The sequence below is a fragment of the Malania oleifera genome, chromosome 12 (assembly GCF_029873635.1).
Source record: "Malania oleifera isolate guangnan ecotype guangnan chromosome 12, ASM2987363v1, whole genome shotgun sequence".
In the NCBI taxonomy this organism is placed as follows: Eukaryota; Viridiplantae; Streptophyta; class Magnoliopsida; order Santalales; family Ximeniaceae; genus Malania; species Malania oleifera.
The window spans coordinates 11,627,620-11,636,208 of record NC_080428.1 but is presented as its reverse complement, the minus strand read 5'-3'; the positions used below and the strand labels follow the sequence as shown (position 1 = coordinate 11,636,208).

At 36.2% G+C, this 8,589-nt stretch overlaps 1 non-coding gene across 1 annotated transcript; it reads right to left on the bottom strand.

Annotated features, from left to right (window-relative positions):
- Positions 1 to 275: 275 nt before the first annotated feature.
- LOC131145304 (small nucleolar RNA R71) lies at positions 276 to 382 on the bottom strand. The gene has a single exon (XR_009134087.1). It is a non-coding gene; the product is annotated as a small nucleolar RNA R71 (small nucleolar RNA).
- Positions 383 to 8,589: the final 8,207 nt, after the last annotated feature.

Here is an 8,589-nt window from a genome sequence, read left to right as displayed (position 1 = left end):
TCAAACCCGCCTTGATCAGCATGGTGCAACAAGCCTAATTTAGCGGATCACCACTTGATGATCCCAATATTCATTTGGCGATGTTTCTAGAGATTTGCAACATTGTAAAGATCAATGGTGTTACTAAAGACACCATTAGACTAAGATTGTTTCCTTTTTCTTTGAGGGATAAGGCAAGAGGTTGGCTACAATCTCTGCAACTGGAAAGTATCACTAGTTGGAAAGACATGGTAGAAAAGTTTTTGGCTAAATTCTTTTTACCTGCAAAAATAGCCTAACTCAAGAGTGAGATTGGTCAATTCAAGCAAAATGATCTTGAATCACTCTATGAAGCATGGGAAAGGTATAAAGATTTGATTCGACACTGCCCACAACATGGATTGCCGGATTGGTTGTAGATTCAAATGTTCTATGATGGGTTAAATAGGCAAACTCGGACTTTAGTTGATGCTGAGTCTGGGGGAACTTTGATGTTAAAGACAGATGAGGGTGCTACTACTCTTTTGGAAGAAATGGCCTCAAATAACAATCAATGGCCAACCGAAAGAACTATGGCTCAGAAAGTTGCTGGGATTTATGATTTGGAGTCGTTTGCTACCCTTTCAACTCAAGTTGCTTCTTTATCCCATCAGATTTTAGTTTTGAAAACCCAAAGGATACTACAAAGTGCAGAATATGTAGTAGCTTCAAGTAGGACACATCCGAGCAATGAAGCGAGTCAAGAATAGGTTCAATACATCAACAATCAGAACTACAACTATCATGGTAATCCTATGCCACAATATTACCATCCAGGGCTTGGAAATCATGAGAATTTGTTTTATGGAAATACAAAGAATGTTCTGCAACCTCCTTCAAGATTTGATAGTCAACAAAGCGAAAAGAAGATTTCACTTGAGGATGCCATGGTATCCTTTGTTGAGGAGACAAAAGCAAGGTTTAAAAATACTAATTCACAGTTGGATAACATTGAGACTCATTGTAGCAATATGGGAGCCACTATGAAGAATCTTAAAATGCAAATTGGGCAACTAGCCACTACCATAAATGCCCAATAAAGAGGAACTTTTCATAGCAACACAGAAGTGAATCCAAAGGAACAATGCAAGACCATCACACTTAGGAGTGGAAGAGAAATTGAGAGATCACCATCAAAGGAAACCATGTCCACACCTATAGCTGAAAATAATGGCCTCCAAGAGAGATAGACACGCCTCCAACAATTTCATTTCCTGACAATCCTCTTATTCTCTCTACTCCACTTCCTTATCCTCAACGTTTTCAAAAACAAAAATTAAATAAGCAATTTTATAAGTTTTTGGATATTTTTAAGAAAATTTACATGAATATTCCTTTTGAAGATGCCTTGGAACAAATGCCAAACTATGTCAAATTTGTGAAGGTTGGAGGAGTTCGAAACAGTGAAGCTTACTAAAGAATGCAGTGCTATTCTTCAAAAGAAATTACCTCAAAAATTAAAAGATCCAGGGAGTTTCACCTTGCCTTGCACTATTGGAAATTCATTTTTTGATAAAGTTTTATGTGATCTTGTGCTAGCATTAATCTTATGCCACTTTCTGTTTGTAGGAAATTGGGACTTGGAGAGATGAAATAAACAACCATTTCTTTGCAACTAGCAGAGCGATCCATCAAGTATCCACGTGGAATCATGGAAGATGCATTGGTAAAGGTAGATATATTTATTTTTCCTACTAATTTTGTGGTTTTAGATATAGAGGAAGACCAAGAAGTCCCACTAATTCTTGCCCAACCATTCTTGGCCACTGGAAGGGCTTTAATTGATGGTCGAAAGGGTGATCTAACATTGAGAGTAAACAAGGAAGAGGTCATGTTCAACATCTACCAAGCCATGAGATTTCTAGAAGATCCAAGCACTTGCTTCTGGGTAGAGTCTTTCAGCAATGTGTAGAAGAAGCCTTTCAAGAAGATGTACCAGCCAATCACTTAGAACAATGTATCACCACTGCATCTCATGTTTATGATTGTAATAACTCTGCTATTTGTGAATCTGATTTACCTTTTGTTAGTGAGGAATTTCTCCACTATGTATTTGCCTTGGGAGCCTTACAAAAAATTACAACACTTAGCAATGAAGTGGGGAGGATAGAAGTGGGTAGCAAAGACGGATTCTGTAATTTATAAAGAAAAGATGCAACAAATTAACTACAACTCCAGAGTTGAAGCAATTACCTGAGCATCTTTGCTATGCATTCTTAGGGGATAGTGACACCTTTCTAGTGATTGTCGCAGCATCACTCACATCCGAAGAAGAAGAAAAGTTGCTGCATGTGTTAAGAGAGCATAGAACAGCCTTGGGATGGACTATTTCTGACATAAAAGGTATAAGTCCTTCAAATTGCATGCACAAGATTTTAATGGAGGAACTTTACAAATCGTCGATCGAGCACCAAAGAAGATTAAATCCAGCAATGAAGGAAGTTATGAGAGCTAAAATTTTGAAACTCCTCAATGCTGGAATTATTTATTCTATTTCAGACAGCTTATGGGTAAGTCTAGTGCAGGTTGGGCCAAAGAAAGGTGGAATGACGTTGGTGAAAAATGACAACAATGAGTTTATTCCTACAAGAGCAGTCACGGGGTGGTGTGTAAGTATGGATTACTGCAAGTTGAATAAGGCTACAAGGAAGGATCATTTTCCACTTCCCTTTATTGATTAAATGCTGGATCGATTGGCCGGATATTCCTATTATTGCTTTTTAGATGGTTATTCGAGGAATAACTAGATTGCCATAGCCCTCGAAGATCAGGAGAAAACTACATTCACATGCCCCTACGGAACATTTGCTTTTAGGAAGCGACATTTCAACATTGTATGATGGCTATCTTTTCTGATATGGTGGAAGAGAAAGTGGAAATTTTCATGGATGACTTTTCAATTTTTGGTACATCTTTTGATCATTGTTTGCATAACTTGGCTTTTATTTTGCAAAGATTTGAATGTTGGAATTGGTGTATTCCCAAGGGGGGGGGGTGAATTGGGTATTTAAAAATTCTTCCTAGGTTAAACCAAATTCCACAAGCAATATTACACAAACCTAGGGTCTTTCTATTGATTACGTACCGAAACTGCGTAATTGGACGTTTAACCCGAGCTTTACGGTTTATATTTTTAATTAAATATCTAAAATTATCCAATATTTTAATAAAATTCCAAAATCATCATTCTTGAACTTTATTGCACTATTTATGAAGTTTTGGTAATTTTTTGTCGCAGGAAAATTCTCGGGAATCAAAACCGATACCTATTCGTATTTTATACATAACTTTTCCGTCTGAGCTCCGATTGAGACAATTCAAATTTTTAGGGAAAGAGGAAAGGATTCTATACAACTTTTGTGTTTTGAGTTTTGTGAGATAAGGGCTCCAAAAGAGTCAGATTTGCGATGAACAGAGAATGAAAAAAATGAAAAAATATAGCAATTCGGGTTTCCTATTCGGGTCTAGGGCTTTCCCCCCCCCCCCCTATCCTATTTAACCCTTCTCTTTCTCTTCCTGCGGAGGCAGCCCCCATGGCTCCCCATTCTCCTCTTCTCCTTCTTCTTCTTCTTCTTCTTCTTTAGTTTGTTTTTTTTTTTTTTTGTTCTTTTCAATTCTGCTTCTCTCCCCTTGTCTCTCTTCCTTCCCTTTGTCTTTCCTCCCTCACTCTCCCCCTTTCCTCTGTTTCTCTTGGCCTCCTCTGCCCTCTTGCAGTACGGACAGCCTCCTCCACCATCTTCAGTAGTCCCCAAGCACAGCAGAACACTAGCCGACTCCATAGCAGGACCACCAAAGCGTAGCAGCAACTTCTCCAGCACAGCAGCAACTTCACGGCTCCGTGGATTTATTTCTCTCTCTCTCTTTTCCTTTCTTTCTTTCTTTTATTTACTTTTCTTTGAATCTTGGAATATTGAAGAAATTTTAGTTTTTTTTTAATGTTATTGGAGTTTTCTTTCTTTTTGTTTAAGTTGAGTAATGTTGAGTATTTCATTATTGTTAAATTAATCTCTTTGTTTATCTAATTGATAGTTATTTTAATTTAGCATTCTTAATTAAATTCAGATATTTTTTTTGTCGAAATTTGATTTAGTTAGGGTCTATGATTAGTAAAGGTTGTGTTTTTATTGTGTTCTGTTATTGTTTATGTCTTTTAAATTTCCGTTGAGTTCATGTTTGCATTTAAATTGTGAGTCTTGATTTGATCTCTTAATTGTGCTAAAGGTTCGATTTTTAGTAGGTTCCTTTTTTTTTTAGTATGTGTCTAGTTTAGTTTCCATTGTATGTTTTTAATTCCATGTTCTAGGTTGCCATTTTTAATTAACGCGTGTCCCAGTGTTTCCTTAAGTAGACTAGGGTTTTCATTATTGTTATTTTAATTCCATGTTTAAAGTTTCCATTTTTAGTTAGTATGATCTAGTGTTTCCTTAAGTAGACTAGGGTTTTCATTATTGTTATTTAATTCCGTGCGTGATAGTTTTAGGACTTTAATTTGTGTTTTCATTTAAGTCTCCACAATCTTGAAAACCCGAATCTGAACTGAGTTCAGTACCTTTTTAATTTCGATTGGAAGAAAGTAAAATCTGAGATTAAAACGCATTCCCTGAGGAGACGATCTAGCCCTTGGGCTTAATATTATATGATAGAACTCCTATACTTGGGATAGCTTTTGAGCTGCTCATTTTTCGAGTGAGTCATCTATGTAATCACAAACCCAATCAAATATTCAAACAATAAACATAAACATACAGGTTCAAAAGGTATATTACGAAAAATGAAACTAACACCAGATATGCTATTGGGATTCGCCCAATACTGCCTACATCCCTGCCTTAAGCTCACAAGAAAGAGGATTCCTCTATGACTTACTTAACGGGTGGAGGGTCACCTAATACAACACCTTAACAGGATGGTATACCTACCTTTCCTAATCAGGTCAAAGCAAATCCGGGACTTTTCACAAGGCAAGTCTTCCTCTTCTAACCACTTGTCGGGAATACAATAGATATAACAATTTGAGCACAATCAACATGTACAATTATATTGCTTCTATAATAAACAGATATGCATCGATGTACTCAAACAATAACCAATGCACTCACAGATAATAGTATTTATGCTCAGGTGAGATTGGTCAAGTAAAAATATTAACTCACAACAATTTGTGTATATCAATGTGTGTGTGAGTCAGGCCTTTGATTCAAGATATTATAATTAACAAATAATCAAAGGAACTTGGGAAATCTAATCAAATATTCTCAACAAATATTTTTCAATATAATGCCCAATAAAGATTAGGATAAAAGCTTGCAAAAATATGATATATATCAATAAAAATATTCAAACTTTAAATACTTGCAATAAAGATGCAAGACCTTAAGCAAGTCTAGAGTTTTCCCAATCAATATTTATCAATATAAAATACTATGGTAAAAACTCTCTAAGCTAACTCTCAAAAAATAATTTTCAAAAGATTATGCAAGATGAGAGTTGTATACTTGAAAATGGATGGAAATATGCACAATACTCAAAAGTTCAAACTCCCGTTCAAGTTGAAATCTATTTGCAAAACAAGGAGTATGAACAAATTTTTCTCCTCAAGAATAGTTTTTCAAATTAAAGAGTGAGGAGAGTAAGCAAAAACATTTTGAAAGATTGAAAGAATTTGTTCAAAATGAGTAGTATGAGCAAAGAGAATTTCAAAGAATTTTGTGGCTAATGATTTTCCTAATCCATTGCCAATCAAACCAAATGAGGAAGTATATATAGACACTCCAAAAAATATAACCGTTCGGGACTTATTCACTATTTTTGGAAAAGTCTAAGTAAGGTTAATAAAGAATAATCGCATTTTAACCTTGGTAAAAATCGAGCAACCCAAGAGTTTCGATTGACCGTATTCATGGTTTGGTCGACTGTATTGCCAAGTTCGGTTGACTGAGGCATTTTTGAACTGTAGGTTCGGTCAACCGTATTTGTGCGATTTTGGATTCTCCGAGGTTCGGTCGACCAGGCAAAGTTCGGTTGACCAAATTTAGAGGTTTGGTTGATCGAGTCATATTACAACTATAAGTTCGGTCAACCAAGGCGTTGGGAATCAGCCTCGTGCCAATGCGGTCTACCGGACCGTTCATGTTTATTTTAAAAATGGTCGACCGAATAGTCAACCTATTGACCTTGGGAAGTTCAGTTGACTGAATAGTCTATATAGGTTTGGGTTCGGTCAACCGAACACACTAAAAGTGTGTATTTAAGTCCAGATTTAAATCAAAAGTTTCCCCTGATAGCTTATGTGATAATAGGGACTTTCCTAAGTGCTTATGCAAGGACCTAGGGTCTTTTTTAAGGTCTTTTTACTTAGTTCCAAAAATCCGGCAGGGTGCCCTACGGTCATTTGGTTCCCTATGGTCATATTGAGCATAAATACCTATTATGCATGTGATGTAGTTATTATAGACCATAAATTATTACAGACCAAGTAATGAAACAAAAATACATATACAATTAAAAAAAATATCTTCTTATTTTGTGCTTGACTTTTCATGGAATCGGCCAGGATAATGTGCTTTAAGTCCTTTCTAGATTCCACTTCACTTTCATGAGTGTGATCTGAATGATTAACCTGTTCAAGTACTTAGGCACACACATTAGTAACATGCAGTTTATCATAATTAAAACCAGGGATTGGAATCAAAAAGTCAACAGTGAAGATAAAATCTAGTCCTAAACTGGGAGAAGTGTCATTTTATAGTTTAAGAAGGGATCGTGCTTGGTCATAGAGTATCATCTAAAGGAATTGAAGTTGATCGAGCTAAAATTGCAACCATAGAAAAACTATCACCCCCAAAGAATGTGAAGGGAATCAGAAACTTCTTGGGATATGCGTGATTTTACAGAAGATTTATAAATGATTTTTCTAGACTCTCTGAACCTTTATGTAATCTTCTTGAAAAAAAAATTATGCATTTGAATTTAATGATGTTTGCTTGTAGGCCTTTAACACAATCAAAGAGAAACTAATTTCAACACCAGTTATGACTGTACCTGATTGGAGTCAACCTTTTGAAGTCATGTGTGATGCAAGTGACTTTGCAATTAGAGCAGTACTAGGACAAAGGCGAGACAAACTGTTTAGGGCCATATATTATGCAAGTCAGACATTGAATGAAGCTCAATTAAATTATACAACAACTGAGAAGGAGATGCTTTATGTGGTATTTGCTTGGGACAAATTTCGGTCTTACCTTATTAGTACAAAGGTGATAGTGTTCACTGATCATGCAACACTTCGCTATTTGTTTGGCAAGAAGGATGCAAAGCCTAGGTTGATTCGTTGGATCCTGCTTCTATAAGAATTTGATTTGGAGGTTCGCAATAAGAAAGGAAGCAAAAATTCAGTTGCTGATCATCTCTCTCGGTTGGAGCAAGAGGAAGTAAGACCAGATTCAGTGATCCAAGAAGCATTCCCTGATGAGCAGTTGTTTACATGTGAGATCAAGCTTCCTTGGTATGCTGATATTGTAAACTACCTAGCTTGCAAAGTATTGCCACCATATCTCACTTACCATCCGTACAAGAAGTTTCTGCATAATGTGAAATATTATCTTTGTGATGAGCCTTTGCTATTCAAAAGATGCCCAGATCAAATCATCCGAAGATGTGTGCCAGAGGAAGAGATGCAAGCCATTCTTCATCATTGCCATTCCTCATCATATGGAGGACACTATGGAGCAACACGAACAATAGCTAAGGTACTTCAAAGTGGCTTCTTTTGGCCTTTTATTTTTCATGATAGTTATACTTTCGTAAAAACTTGTGACTAGTGCCAATGTATGGGAAATATTTCAAGATGTTAGGAGCTACCATTGAAAAATATCTTAGAGGTTGAGTTATTTGACATTTGTGGAATATATTTTATGGTTCCTTTCCCTCCTTCTTTTGGCTGTGTATATTTTGGTTGCAGTTGATTATATGTCAAAATGGGTGGAAGCAATTGCTGCAACAACAAATGATGTAAAGATAGTGCTCAAATTTCTACATAAGAATATATTCACAAGATTTGGCACTCCACGAGCTATTATTAGTGATGAAGGGACCCACTTTTGTGACAAGTTATTTGACAACCTTCTTTCTAAATATGGTGTGAAGCATAAGATAGCACTTGGCTACCATTCTCAAACTAATGGCCAAGTTGAAATTTCAAAACAAGAAATCAAGAACATCCTTGAGAAGACGGTCAACTTCAATAGAAAGGATTGGGCAAAGAAGCTTGATGATGCTTTGTGGGCATACCACACTGTTTTAAAACACCTATTGGGATGTCCCCTTACTAATTAGTGTTTGGAAAAGCATGTCATCTCCCTGTTGAGTTGGAGCATAAAGTCTATTAGGCTATAAAGAAACTTAATTTTGATTTGAAGGCAGTAGGGGAAAAGCGACTTCTTCAATTGAATGAGATGGATGAGTTCCAGAATGATGCGTATGAAAATGAAAAAATCTACAAATCTACAAAGAATGGATGAAGAAGTGGCATGACAAACAAATTCTTAGGTGTGAGTTTGCTCTATGACAATA